A 13,315-nucleotide genomic window follows, 5' to 3' on the forward strand; every position below is an offset into this window, starting at 1 on the left:
AAAATGTTGAAATCCTGCAACAAGCAAAACAAAATAACCAGCAACAAGTTAAACTGCAGACCAGCTTAATGCAAGTACTGGTCTCCCGCTTTATGGTTTTTTAAATCAGATATTTGCTTCTCCTAGAAAGGTTGACTTCACCATGGCTTACGGGAGCCCTCTCCACCCCAACACATATATATAAACACAAATATACACGGTGCTAGTTGGCCGTTGACCCCGGAAAAGGGTTCATTATATATATATACATATGCACATAAAGTTATTAACAGTACATAGGGCCCGAGCACAGCCGGGCTGAACTGCTAGTCCAATATGATGCATATATATTGTAAACATACAGAAAGAGACGTAAATTTTTAGTTGTAAGGCAGATTACTTTGCTATGATATAAAAAAATAACACACTCATTATAATTTTCAAAAATATTGGTCCTTTGGAAACTTTGGTCTAATTTCAAGTATAATTTACTGTTTCGCATAATGTTTGAAATATAATGTCAACTGAAATCTCTAAAATCTAATTTTAAATATTTCTAAATTAATTTATATAAAATTAGTCACGTAGAAAACAAATTCATCAGTCATTTAAAAAAAAAAGGTCAAGTATTGTTGAAATTTTAAGCATTTCGAAAAGAATGGAGGTTGACTTGGTATTGAGAAGATGAAGAAAAGTGTGTTTTTTTGGACTAAAAGCCTCATCATTATTCAATGCACACAAAATAAGGATGCTAGTGTTTATCATGGCCAACAAACTCAATTGATCACTCGCTTCATGTATGTTCAAATTTAAATATGAATGTCTTTTTCGCATTGCAGAGGTCATGGCATATCAAGTTGAATTTTCTTTCGGAATGGATGGGGGATGATAAACGATTCTTGTTTTGAACAGAACACAAGTAAAATTTAGTGAACAGAATTCCTTTTTATTTAGTACGCCCCTGCGGACACACTCTAGATCAATAATCTTCGTTCAACTCTTAAGAAAAAGAAAAAATATAAAAATTCACACACACACACACAGTTTTGGAAGATTTTTAACCTTGAAAACTATATAAAAATGTTTGTAAAATTTATTTTTTAGTCGTTCATTGGAAAATTATTTTGTCAGTAAGTCATTTAATCTGTAGTCGCTGAATCAACTTGCTTTCTCGAACTCACAATAGTGTACATTTTTCAGGGATTATCAGTTGTTTACCATGAAGCAGTTATATATATATTCAGGCAATAGTAATGGAAAGCTTACCAGACAAAAGCAAGTGTAAATTTTATATAAATATTTATATTTATTTAGTAATCTCAATCAAACCAAAATGGTCAATACAACCACAATAGGAAGTAAAGCTTGTCATGAAGAAAAGAAATCAAGGTTGTACATTAAAATTTACAAGGAAATTTATTGATCGACTGAATACTCCAAAACATTTATTAAGAATTCCTTAATCCGTTGAGTTTCAAAGAATACTATTCTTCTCTTCAAAGAAAAGAAATATATTAGCAAATTACTAGTATAGCCGAGCTAAGAATTAAATAAAATACACTTCATGATAGTCAGTCATAAAATGCAAAAAAAAAAAAAAAAAAATTGTAATATGTTCATATCCGTTAAAACATGTAAAAATGGAAAAACAAATTGAATATAGGAAGTCCAGGATGCATGAAGCCTTGATGGTAAATCCAAGAATTGAAGAAATGTTTAAAAAACAAATCGAATTTTAATTTCAGTCACTGAAAGCTAACCAGTCGATTCACTTCCATAGCTGGTTATTCTCGATTGGCTTCCGGGCCTTGATAAGTGATGACTCTCTTGTAAAAAAAAAAAAAAAAAAAAAAAAAAAAAACATTATAAAATTCTCTATTCATCTCATGTGTGCAGCATCAAAATGATACAGAAAGGAATAAAACTGCTAATATTCTTTAATAAGACTTTGTAACGTTTCTGAATTTTTGAGATGAGGATTGGTTATTTGTATTCAATCGGACTACTATTCTCATCTTGAGTGTGATTTTCTCAACGTTTTGGTCGATATAACTACCGAACTTGTTGAACTCGGGAATGTTTCTGTCAAACTCAGGAATCTGGACAGAATTTCAAGCAGAACCCTTTAGTGTGCTTTTGTTCTGTCAGACATGACTTGATAGAGGTTCTAAGTAATTCGCCCACACTGAGGATTGAACCTTCAACCTTCAGGAGAATATCATTTTTACATTTGATTTTTCCCAGTACTCTAACCACTGCGCCGCGGACACTTGCAGACAATTCTAGTATGAATTTTAGGAGCCTTAAACCTATTTTAAGTTCTAGTTGTAAAAGAACTGTAGTCCGATGAATAATAATACAAGACTTCGTAAGATTTATGTTTTTTTACCTATTTTGGAAAAAAATATTTCATTTTGAAATGATGCACCGAGAATTTTATAGTTCTAGTGGAACATGATGAGAACTATATTTATTTACTAGCAGGTCGCCCGGCGTTGCCCGGTCGTAAAATATGCTTAAATATGATATTTTAATTCATTCAAATTCCATATTTATTATTATAGAGCAAATTCTCTATTCGTTATTATTTGGTATTTAATATATAAAGTAATGATTTCAAAAGATATTTTTTTAAAAATGACCTCGATGCCATCAGCTGGAATCGAAATCAAAACAGTCAGCCATTTTTTTTTTTTTTTAGTCATTATTTAGCACTTCAACATCCATCATTACTGTCTGACATATCGCCAGATGGATAAAAAAAGCTAAAAATTAAGCGAGTTCAAGCTAAAAATAGATATGTACACATGCTTAGAAGTTAGCAGATTTACTTTTGCCAGCATCAACTTCGTTTTCAATTTTGACGTCTTAGAAGCTATTTTTACGGGTTAAAAACTAAACCAAAAGTGTTCTCGAGCTCCAAATTTGGTCTGCAAAGTTGAAATTTGAGTCTCAAATTTAATATGCCTCACACTGTCAAACAAGCTCCAACTCCTGTCACATCACTATAGTGTTGTATTCCTATGGCGGTTTTACAAGTATTTGAAAGTAATCCGCTCTGACGAACTCATATCACTGGTTGCCCCCCCCCTCAACGTAAATACCCCTGACTAACCTGACAAGCAGCAAAATTCCATGGCTTTACTGTAAACGTTCCCCGATGCTGGAGAGCTTTCTAGTCTAAAATTTCTTCTCTTGAACTGCTAAACTTTGGAATTCTCTTCCTGTATCTTGCTTTATTGACTGTATTAATATGCAGATAGGCAGAGAGCACATACAGCACCTTGATTACCCAAATAGTCACCCATTCTAGTGCTGACCAGGATCAACGTTGCTTAACTTCAGTGGTCTAACGGGAACCTGTGTGTCAACATGATCAAAGCAACTTTGAGGCTGATCAGTACTAAAATGGGTGACGATTTGGGAATTCTAGGTGCTGTATGTGCTCTCCGCTTACTCCAGCATTGTTTCCAACCGTCCCGGACCCCTTTTGCCACTGGACTCAGACAGTGCCGATTCAGGAAGGGTGTGGTTGGGTAATGTGCAACCCTTTCCTCATAATTACAAACGCAGCTATCCTGACAGAGAGTATCCATTGTCTTCCAAGACTTAACGGAGGCTTCTAACATGAAGAAATTAAAGTGAGAATTGAACAGAGACTTCACTGCTCAACTGCCTACTTAAAGTGTCCCTGTAGACATAGTCTCTAATTCATAATAGTCCCTCAGGTTTTTGTCGGTGGCAATTTATCTTATTTGGGTTGAACATGAGTAAAACAGAGAAAAAGTGAAAATTCTCAGTAAAAACTTGTTAGGTCGGTGACGGGTGACGCCAGGAAAACATCAGATTCAGGATCTGGGCAAAGCCAGATGTTTAATCTGATTGCTGATGTAATTCAATTAAAACAAAGGAATCAATCGACATTCCACTCGAAGTGTTGAGGTCATGGAAAATTACCTAAAATACAGAAACAATTTGACGACTTATATTTTAACCTGGATTGGAATTGCTAAAAACACAAAACAATAAAACAATAGATATTCTGATTAATAAGAATGTGATTATAAGAACAAAACAGTGAGAAAACAGAGAGAGAGAGAAAGAGAGAAAGACAAAGAGAGAGAGAAAGAGAGATAGAGAGAGAAAGAAAGAAAGAAAGAAAGAGAAAGAGAGTCAAATGACCAAACAATGAAGACATTTTCTGTGTCGCCTGCAAAAGCCAACATGACCTATCCCCACACCCTCATCTCGCTCATCAAATGACATTTATAATAAACTAGAAGATTACCCGGCATTGCCCGATATTGAATGTAACATTAAATTCCTTTAAAAGAATGAAGTAAAAAAAAACGAAAGAAACTAAGACAACATGTTAGTATTATGTTTTTTTCTAAACTTCTTGAAAGTAAAAAAATACTCGAGCTGATATCAAAACCAAAACCTAAAAACAATGAGTCAAGTACGATATCCATTAGTCTAGCTTCAAACGATTTTGTTTTCAAACCTACTTATCCTTAACATAATGTGAACGATTTGCGCATGCACAGTCATGAAATAGTTGCCAAACAGATAAAAATCCGTCGACTTCCACGTATAATTTTTTAGAATTTACACCATTTAGCAGCCCTTTTTTTCCGGATGAAAACTGATTGCAAAGTTTTTCACATGTTTGAATACCTTATAGATCAAATTTCAGGTATGTAGATCCAAAATTCATTGAGTATATAGGTTGAGAAGTGTCCTCACTCACATTTTCACTTTTATAGATATATAGATGAATCATTATTTTATATGAGCCTTAGGAAGTCTGTAAGATTTAAGAATGCTACTGAAATTTCTATTTACATTCAACATACTGACAAAGGCAAAATAAAAAAAAAAGTTCTTTCACTCTTCGTTACTAGAACTATAACATTCTTAATACACTTTTTTTAAATTTTATTTTACTTCAGTTAAATTAGTTACTTCAATTAGAGATCAAGGGAGCTAACTTCTCTTGGAGCTAACATTTGATTCCATACGATTTAAATTTATATCCAACAACTCTTTTAAGAATAGACACTGTTCTCTTTATGGCTATTATCTGTATTTCGTTACAGCTTGGTCGTCCAGGGATTGCTTCTAAGTATTTCTGAAGATGTTTTTTTATTAAGCTAGTTGCTCTTATCACAACCGGTATAACGTTTATTTCTTTCAGAGACCATGTCGTTTTTAGATTACGTTTTTAAGTCCTGATATTTTGTTATCTTTTCCCATTCAGCTCTATTAAGGCCAAAGTCAGTTGGGACTGTGACATCGATAATGAGCGCAGATCTTTAGGGCTTGTTCCATATTACAATATCGGGTTTGGTGGCCTTGTCTTTTATGTATTTGCCCGCCTGTATGTCTTTGTCATAGAACACTGTCACTTTTCCGTTTGATGTTATCGGTGGTGGTTCATGTTCTCAGATGTTCGTCGATCTGTCAAGTTGTATCTCTCCACAGATCTTCTAATGGAGGTATTTACGTACTTTGTTGTGGTGGACAATATAAAGACCATCTGCCTATAAGATTGGACATCCAGATATTAGGTGGCTTGGGCTCTTAATCGCTGAGTGACAAAACCGGCGCTATCCATGTGCTTGTAGGCCAGTCATTTTTTTTTTTTTAATCCATTCGTGATAAGGCCTGATCTTGACTGGCTACAATGAGTCTTTTTTCGTCAAATGGAAGTCTCCCTCTCATTGAGCCATTGGAGTGAAGCATCCCTGTCTGTATACTCCTGGTTAAGCTCCACCAGGAACTTTCCTGCTCTTTTATGCTATTCCCATCCTTGTTTTCTTGGTTTGCTTGGGTTTATCTCGATTTCCGTGTATTTCTATCTTTTTTTTCTTGCAATCTGTGTTGCTGGTTCGTCATATATCTCGGCAGTATCTTCCAGCATAAAATCTCCAAAGTTTTCAGCAAGCTTTGTGATTGAGGTTTGTTGGTCCTTCACTATTTCCTTTATCATATCTGTTGAGCTTTGGATGTACTGCCATATACTTACTGGTTTATTTCAGTGAGGCCGAGGCCCCTTTCTTTTCGTGATAGGTATATCCTGTCCGTACATTGGTTTTGTATTATTTTATGCAAGATTAGGAGTTTCCTGATCTTTGTATCTAGCCTATTGATATTGCATTGAGGCCAGTCAATAATACCAAAACCATAGGAGATGACAGGGATTGCAAGCTGATTTATGGCAGTTATTTTGTTTTCGGAGTTTAATTCGGATTGGATGATGTGTGATGTGTGATGTGTGATGTGTATTCTTGTTCCACCTTATGTCTCATTTTTTCATGCTCCACAGTTACGTTTTCCTCTATACGGAGGTACTTATTGAACCGAAGATGTTCAGATGTCGTTTTTTTCCTTTTTTTAGTCGCGTGCAAGCGACTCTATAAGTCACTCCGTCGGTCGGTCTGTCGGTAACACTTTTGTGCTTGGTCTTTTTAGTTAAGATGAAAGGTCTGTTGTTAATAGATGCTGTTCTTAGCTTTTAAAGCTTTTCTTGGCCTTTTGGCCAAGATCAAATGGGAGGGCCTTACTAACCGAGTTTTTATTTTTATTTTTTTATTTATTTTTTTTCCCAAGTCCCTCGACAAGAATGAAATTTTATTAAGATTGTTATCTTTTTGTATTTTTTGATATAAATAAAAAATGTTTTAAAATTGGGCTAAAGTAGGCACCCCTCCTCCCACCACACACACATAAATACAAATTTAAAGGGGTAACCATGATAAAAGAGGCTGGCCGAGAGAAAAATCATTTAAAATTTACAACAGAGACGAGATGGATCAACCAACCTCACCTTCTTTTTGAGTTGGCCTTGTGCCTAAATTTTTTGTTCATTTTCCCAATTGTATTTTTTTTCCTGTGAATAAAAAATTTAATATCTCAAAGTGTAGTATCTGTTCCGGCAGATACTGCAAGCAAATACCACATGTGGGGGCAACCCCACATATAAGACCTTGGTCAATGTAGGGGCAACCCTTCATACCAATTGTCATTATCCAGCTCCCCTACTCCCCGGGGAGTTGGTCCCCATTTCCCCTTCACTCCTCACATTAAAAATCGGCCTTGTGCCTAATTTGCTCAGTGGGCGAGCAAATAAATACATCTTTTCTTGGTCTTTTGGCCAAGATTAAAGTGTAGTATCTGTTCTTACTACATGCTGTACTTATTGTGATATAAAGTGGGGGATCACTTTTCTGTATTAATTTAATGTAAAATGATCACCCACTTTACAACCAGTCAGTCTCAAAGCCATTCAAGTCATTCTCCAGATCATTGAAGTTGTTTTTGAAGGATTCCAGTTATTTTTTTAAGCATTCAAGTCATTCTTAAGGTCATTCAATTCACCCTTAAGTTCATTAAAGTCATTCTAAGTCATTTACTTTTTATTTATTTAAGCCATTTCAGCCTGTTTTTCGGTCAATTTAGTTTATCTTTAAAAATTTCATTTCAATCCTATATTCACACATTCATTCATTACACGAGAGCACGTGCCTAATGGTTATTGGCCTTGTTATTGTGCATTTGGCACATTTATCAAATTCAAACTCCATACAGATATCCTCTGTGAAAACTTTTCCAGTTTCTATCAGGGAGGCAAGCTGTTTTTCTGTTTCTGCATGGAGTTTGAGATTGTCCATAAAGAGTAAATGGTTCACTCTTTTATTTTTTTTATTTTTTCTTGCCTCTACTAAGACTGTACCCAGCATCATATTTTTAAGGAGCTTGCTGAGTGGGTCATGATGCAACAAGTGACATGATTAGGGGAGATAATTCAAACTATTTTTGAAGATTAAAAACTTAAGAGAGTGACATAAGGGGAGGTAATTCATATATTTTTTTAGAATAAAAAGGGTACGCTTTGAAATTCTCTCCTGGGTTCCTGCTTCCTGTACTGACATGCAGAAGTTCAAGTGTAATGTTAACAGGCATCTCGCTGCTCAACTCCCTACTTAGTGTCCTTGTAGCTTTGGTTTTAAATATTAACCCATTACATCCAAGTGGCAGTGTGCCCTGTTTGAGGTGAAAATCAGTTTTTAAAAAATGACCAAATCAAATAAAACTCGTCAAATCTGATTTCTCCAAATATAAACGTAAACGATAGGGTACATATGAAGTATTTTTGTCTTGAAGTAAAAAGAGTGAGACGAAAGGGGGAGACAATTCAATCTTTTTAATTGTACCCAGTGATTAAGATTTTTCATAGATTTTGTTCAGTGAAACTTTAATTCATTTCAGTTAACTACTTTTTTAAACATTAAAACTGAGTTAATTATTTGATGTTTCTGAAGTTTTGAGATGAGGACTGAATATTCATTTTTTTTTTTTTTTTTTATTCTTCAGACTACTGTTCTGAACGTTTCGTTCGATGTAACCTCCGACCATCTTCAGGTGTATTTTGTATTTTCTAGCTCTCCTTAAACCTGACATTTCTGAATTTTTGAGATGAGGATTGGTTATTTGATGTATTTGAATTCGTTGAACTACTGTTCTCATCTTGTGTGTCATTTTCACAACGTTTCGGTCGATGTAACCAAAGACCTTCTTCAGGTGTCTCTTGCTAAACTCGTAATTCTTTCTGTCAAATTCGGCAATCTGCACAAAATTTCGAATGGAACTCTTTATGCAAGAGACATAGCGAATGAAGTACTTGGTAAAATTCAGTTGTAAATTACATTCTTTTGGAGGTTGAAGGTTCAGTCTTGAATGACACTCCAAATACAATTGTGAATTATTTAGGACTTCTATTCAATTGCAGCTGATGGAACGAGAGCATGCTACCCCCGTGGATTAAATAAATGGTTCCGTTCGATATTCCATGCAGATTCCTGAGGTCGACAGAAACATTCCCGAGCTCGACAAGATACAACTAAAGAAGGTCGGAGGTTACGTCGATCGAAACGTTGAGAAAATAACACTCGAAATGAGAACAGTAGTCTGAAAATTCCAAATAATATGAATAATTTTTTGATATTTAATTTATTTCAATGAATCTTTTAATTTAAAATTTTTATTTTATCTTGTATTTATTTTCCACTGTGAATTATCTCCCCTTTTTGATGTCGCTCTTTTAAATTAAAGACGGAAATAGTTCATAAGTACGCAAAGATGCAGAAGCATCAAAAATAAATATGGAAATAAAACTTTTTTGTGTGTATCTCATGTTTCTTTTCTAAAATAAAATTAAAGTAAAGGATTTGTAAAAAGATTTTGAAAAAAAAAAGTAAACTGTATTGACTCTGTTATTTTTTTTTCAAACTTGTTTAGCTTTGAGGAAAACGAGACCAAAAATTAATGTCAGTAAAATGTCATTGATTTATGTTTAAAAGAATCACCTGGTTTCCTTGATCTTTCTCTTTTGGTATCATCTGTTTAGATAAGGTTCAAATATAAAGACTCGTATCAAAATCTTTATTGAGTCCGGGGCTTTTGTGTTCGGTAAAGACATATTTGAAAGCTGGAAACAATTTCAGATGTCAAACTCTTTGTTTCTCTTTTTAAAAAAGTAGAATAGCAGTTCGAACTTGCAATGTAAAAACACTCGCCTCTTATGTGCGGAAAATGTCAAAATATGATGAATATTTGTAGATGTATTCTTCTCTAACCGTAACCAGTAATACTTTCATGGCTATTTGAATTTCAAAAGAAAGCATGATCCTGACTTTTTATAATGTCTTTATGTGAAAGAAAGTAATAAAAAAAAAAAAAAAAAAAAAAAACTCTATTCTTCCCCTTGAGGTGTGTGTGTCGGCCATCAAGTTTCTTTTTTCAAGTTTTTTTTTTTCTTTTCATCTTAAAAAAAAAAAAAAATTGTCAGCCATCTCTCTATTTGTTTTATGGTCATTATGAGGGTTCCCATCTCTTTTTATGTCAACAACTCCGCCTTCTACTCAACTAGCTTTTCCTACAATTGAGTTTCTTCTGTTGATTGTGTAGACAATGCTCCCATCTCATCCCTTTTTAAAGGAAAAGGGGTTTCTTTTTAAACGGAAAAATAAAATTTAACATTAAAAAAAGATAATACGCATACATAAAATGGATCAATGTTTCATATTCCCTAAGCGAATGCATCCTTTTTTTTTTTCTATGAGTTCAAGTTTATTTCAGAGATGAGGAGTGTTAGCGACTAAGAGAATATATTATAATTAGGGCTATGACAACAGCATATTCTTTTCATTGTTTTGACTCTCGAGTGTGTATCCGTTAATATCTTATATGCTTTTATATACAGTGATGTGGTTCTCGGTTGATTAACTGTGTCTGTGTCGGATATATATTCGAGAGTCAAAACAATGACAAGAATATTCTATTATCATAGCCCTAATTCTAATATATATATATATAAAAAATTAAAGAGCTACGAAGACGGGAGCGGTGCCATTAAAACGAGCGACCGTTTGTGTTCCAGAATTTATTTTTCTACATAGTCCCCACCATTCACAATGCACATTTGCCAGAAATCCGATGACGCATCTCTGCTTCTGACGCACGTCCATGGCAGGGAGTTGCTTTCTTAGTCTCACATCGTCAATATCTGCAACAGAGACATGAAATTTTCAGGTCATGAATTCATAAGTTCCGTCATAATAACAATACAATTTGCAATCTGCTTTGATCGATTCCGGTGGAATAAATGAATAGGAGGCATTACTTTTAGGACGTCTTTCGTATTTGGATTGTTTAGATTACAGTTCTAATCCTGGATGTCACTCACGTTTCAGCCGGTGTAACCTCCAACCTTCTTCAGATGTATCCTGACAATGGCTCTTGTTGGTGAATAGTGAAATGAATGCTTTCAGTTTTTTTTTCTAGCAAATCATAGTTGTTAGAATTCAAAATGTGCGATGCGTTTATGAAACGAAACGAAAAAAGAACAAAAATACTCTTTCACCAAAAAGAACCACTGTTTAAATACACTTGAAGAAGGTCGGAGGTTAGATCGATCGAAACGTTATGAGAATAGTAGTCTGAATAATCCAAATATTAGCAGGATCCGTGGAAATTCTACGGAACGAGAAATATATTTAATCAACAAATATGTTTTGATAAAACTGATATTTTTCTAGTTCGCACAAAAATTAGTTTTTTTGTACTGAAAAGAAAACAATAACACAGCAAATATGAGTTTAATAACATTTCTATAAAAATAGTGTCCATTGTATTTTGAAATATAGAACTGGCCCAAATCGGATAAATTAATAAGTACTAATACAAGCTTGAAACGTAATATTTTGCTACACAGTTGAATACAAATAATAAAACCACATTATTAGAGCCAATCTTAAATTTACTTCTTTAGTCCAGCACCTCTTAGTAGACAATGTTCTTTCTTTTTGCCCTGTTGCTTTCGAATGTTCTCTTTTTTATGTAACGTTTGACTAACGTCTTTCTTTGTTGAAAAATCGTTGCACATCGAAATTACTACGAGGTCCTTTCTCACGCCATTATAATAATGATCACATATTATTATAGTGATGTGTGAAAACGAGACTACATCAAAGGGAGATCACTCTCATATTCTTTTCCAGGTTTTTAAAGCCAAGTTTCGGGAATTTGGCCTTTTTAAAGCTAAGTCCCGCGAATTTGGCCTTTTTTGATTTTTGTGTATATGGCATTTTTCAAAGTGTAACGTGCGGATTAACTAAGGAAGAAACGAACAGATTATTATATAGATTATCAATGCTCGTCTCAGAAATCCAGGAACAATAAAATGCTTGTTAGTTTCTACACGCATCTTTTTTCTTTCTCTCTCCATATGAGTCTTTGTTTAATAGTATGCAGATTAAAGCAGGAAAACTTGCAGGCATAACAGTAAGTCGGAGTCAGGAACTGGCAACGTTGAAGAAACTGTATCTGGAGATATCGAAATAAAGCTTGATTCTTGCTCTACAGAAAATAGAAATTATTATAAGGGAGACTCGACGTTGCCCGGGAGTGAATATAGATCAACGAATGTTTCACACTCCGATATTTTTATTGTCATCAAAATAAGTGAAATCACTCATTTTTCAATCAAATCAATTGATTGCCTGCTTTAGTCAAAAAAAAAAAAAAAATTATTGCACTTTCACCCCAGACAAGGCATAATGCCACTTTGATGTGGGGGGGGGCTACTATTTGGGGAATAATTGCAGGGATACTATGTAGGGAGTTGAGCAGCAAGATGCCTGTTTACATTACACTTGAACTTTTGCATGTCAGTACAGTTGGGGAAGCAGGAACCCGGAAGGGAATTCCAAAATCTAGCATTTCTGGAGAAGAAACTATTAGAGTAGAAGGCTTTGTGGCATTTAGGGATCTTTACTGTGTAGGGGTGGGATTTTGCTGCTTGTTGGGTTTGTCGAGGGTATTTATCTCGAGGGGGTACAAGTGCTTGTAGTTCGTCAGAGCATCTACCATTAAAATACCTGTAAAACAGGCAGAGGGATGCAACATTTTATCGATGGGAGAGAGGCTGACGCCTAGCTGACAGATTCAAGATGGCGCCATCTTGAATCCACTTTTGTCTTTTGAAAAAGAGAGGTCCCTTTCTCTCGAAATTAATCAAAGTTCCATACCACCCACGGACTTTACATACACCGGACATACCAGCAACTTGGTTATAAATAATTATACATTGAGGTGTGGAAAGATAGACGAATAAAGGCTAGGCACTCCTCTACTCAAGCATGCCTGTCTACATTTGTTTGTTTTTCTTTCTTTACTTTCATAATTCCGGTCTTTCTCCGCATTGTCTTTGGCTTTAAAAAAAATTCTATATATTTCTTTACCAACAATGCTTCAAGCAAACTACTTCCTACTCTTATTATAGTCTACATTGCACTGTAGAGAACCTACTGTTGATTTTATAAAATTATTTTTATGTATAATGGCATGAATTAAATTATTATTCATCAGGGAATACCAATGAGTCGTTTACAGCTATAGTTGCAAATGCCCAGAATGGCTTCTTTTGGGAAAACTAGACTTTTTACTTTATATAGGACTAGCCTGAGTGCCCGACGTTGCCCGGGTGTTTGGAGGTATGTGTTGAGAAAAAAAAACCCAAAAACAAAAGTGGTAGTTGGCAGGCTAGCTCGAACCTATACCGCGAAGGAGGAAAAGAATGTGGGGAAAAAAAAACAACAAAAATAGCAACAAAAAAAGTGACGAAAGTTTAAATTAAGGCTAGTCAGTCGAAAAGAGAGGATGACTTTTGAAAATATCGGCGAAAAAAGCGACCCCTCCCTGTAGAAAAGTGCCCAGTTGAGGGTGAAGAAATTCGTGTTTTTAGCCAATTTTTCGATATTTGTCATCCGAAGGG

At 34.7% G+C, this 13,315-nt stretch overlaps 1 protein-coding gene and 1 pseudogene across 1 annotated transcript in view; both read left to right on the forward strand.

The window, feature by feature from the left end:
* The window catches only part of LOC145252797 (osmotic avoidance abnormal protein 3-like), a 2,582,558-nt gene that overhangs the window by 856,930 nt on the left and 1,712,313 nt on the right, over positions 1 to 13,315 (forward strand). The gene's annotated exons all lie outside the window — the stretch shown is intronic.
* Positions 7,116 to 7,241, forward strand: LOC145253002 (U2 spliceosomal RNA; annotated as a pseudogene).

This window comes from Euprymna scolopes, chromosome 29 (genome assembly GCF_053919585.1).
Source record: "Euprymna scolopes isolate OS-2025 chromosome 29, ASM5391958v1, whole genome shotgun sequence".
In the NCBI taxonomy this organism is placed as follows: Eukaryota; Metazoa; Mollusca; class Cephalopoda; order Sepiida; family Sepiolidae; genus Euprymna; species Euprymna scolopes.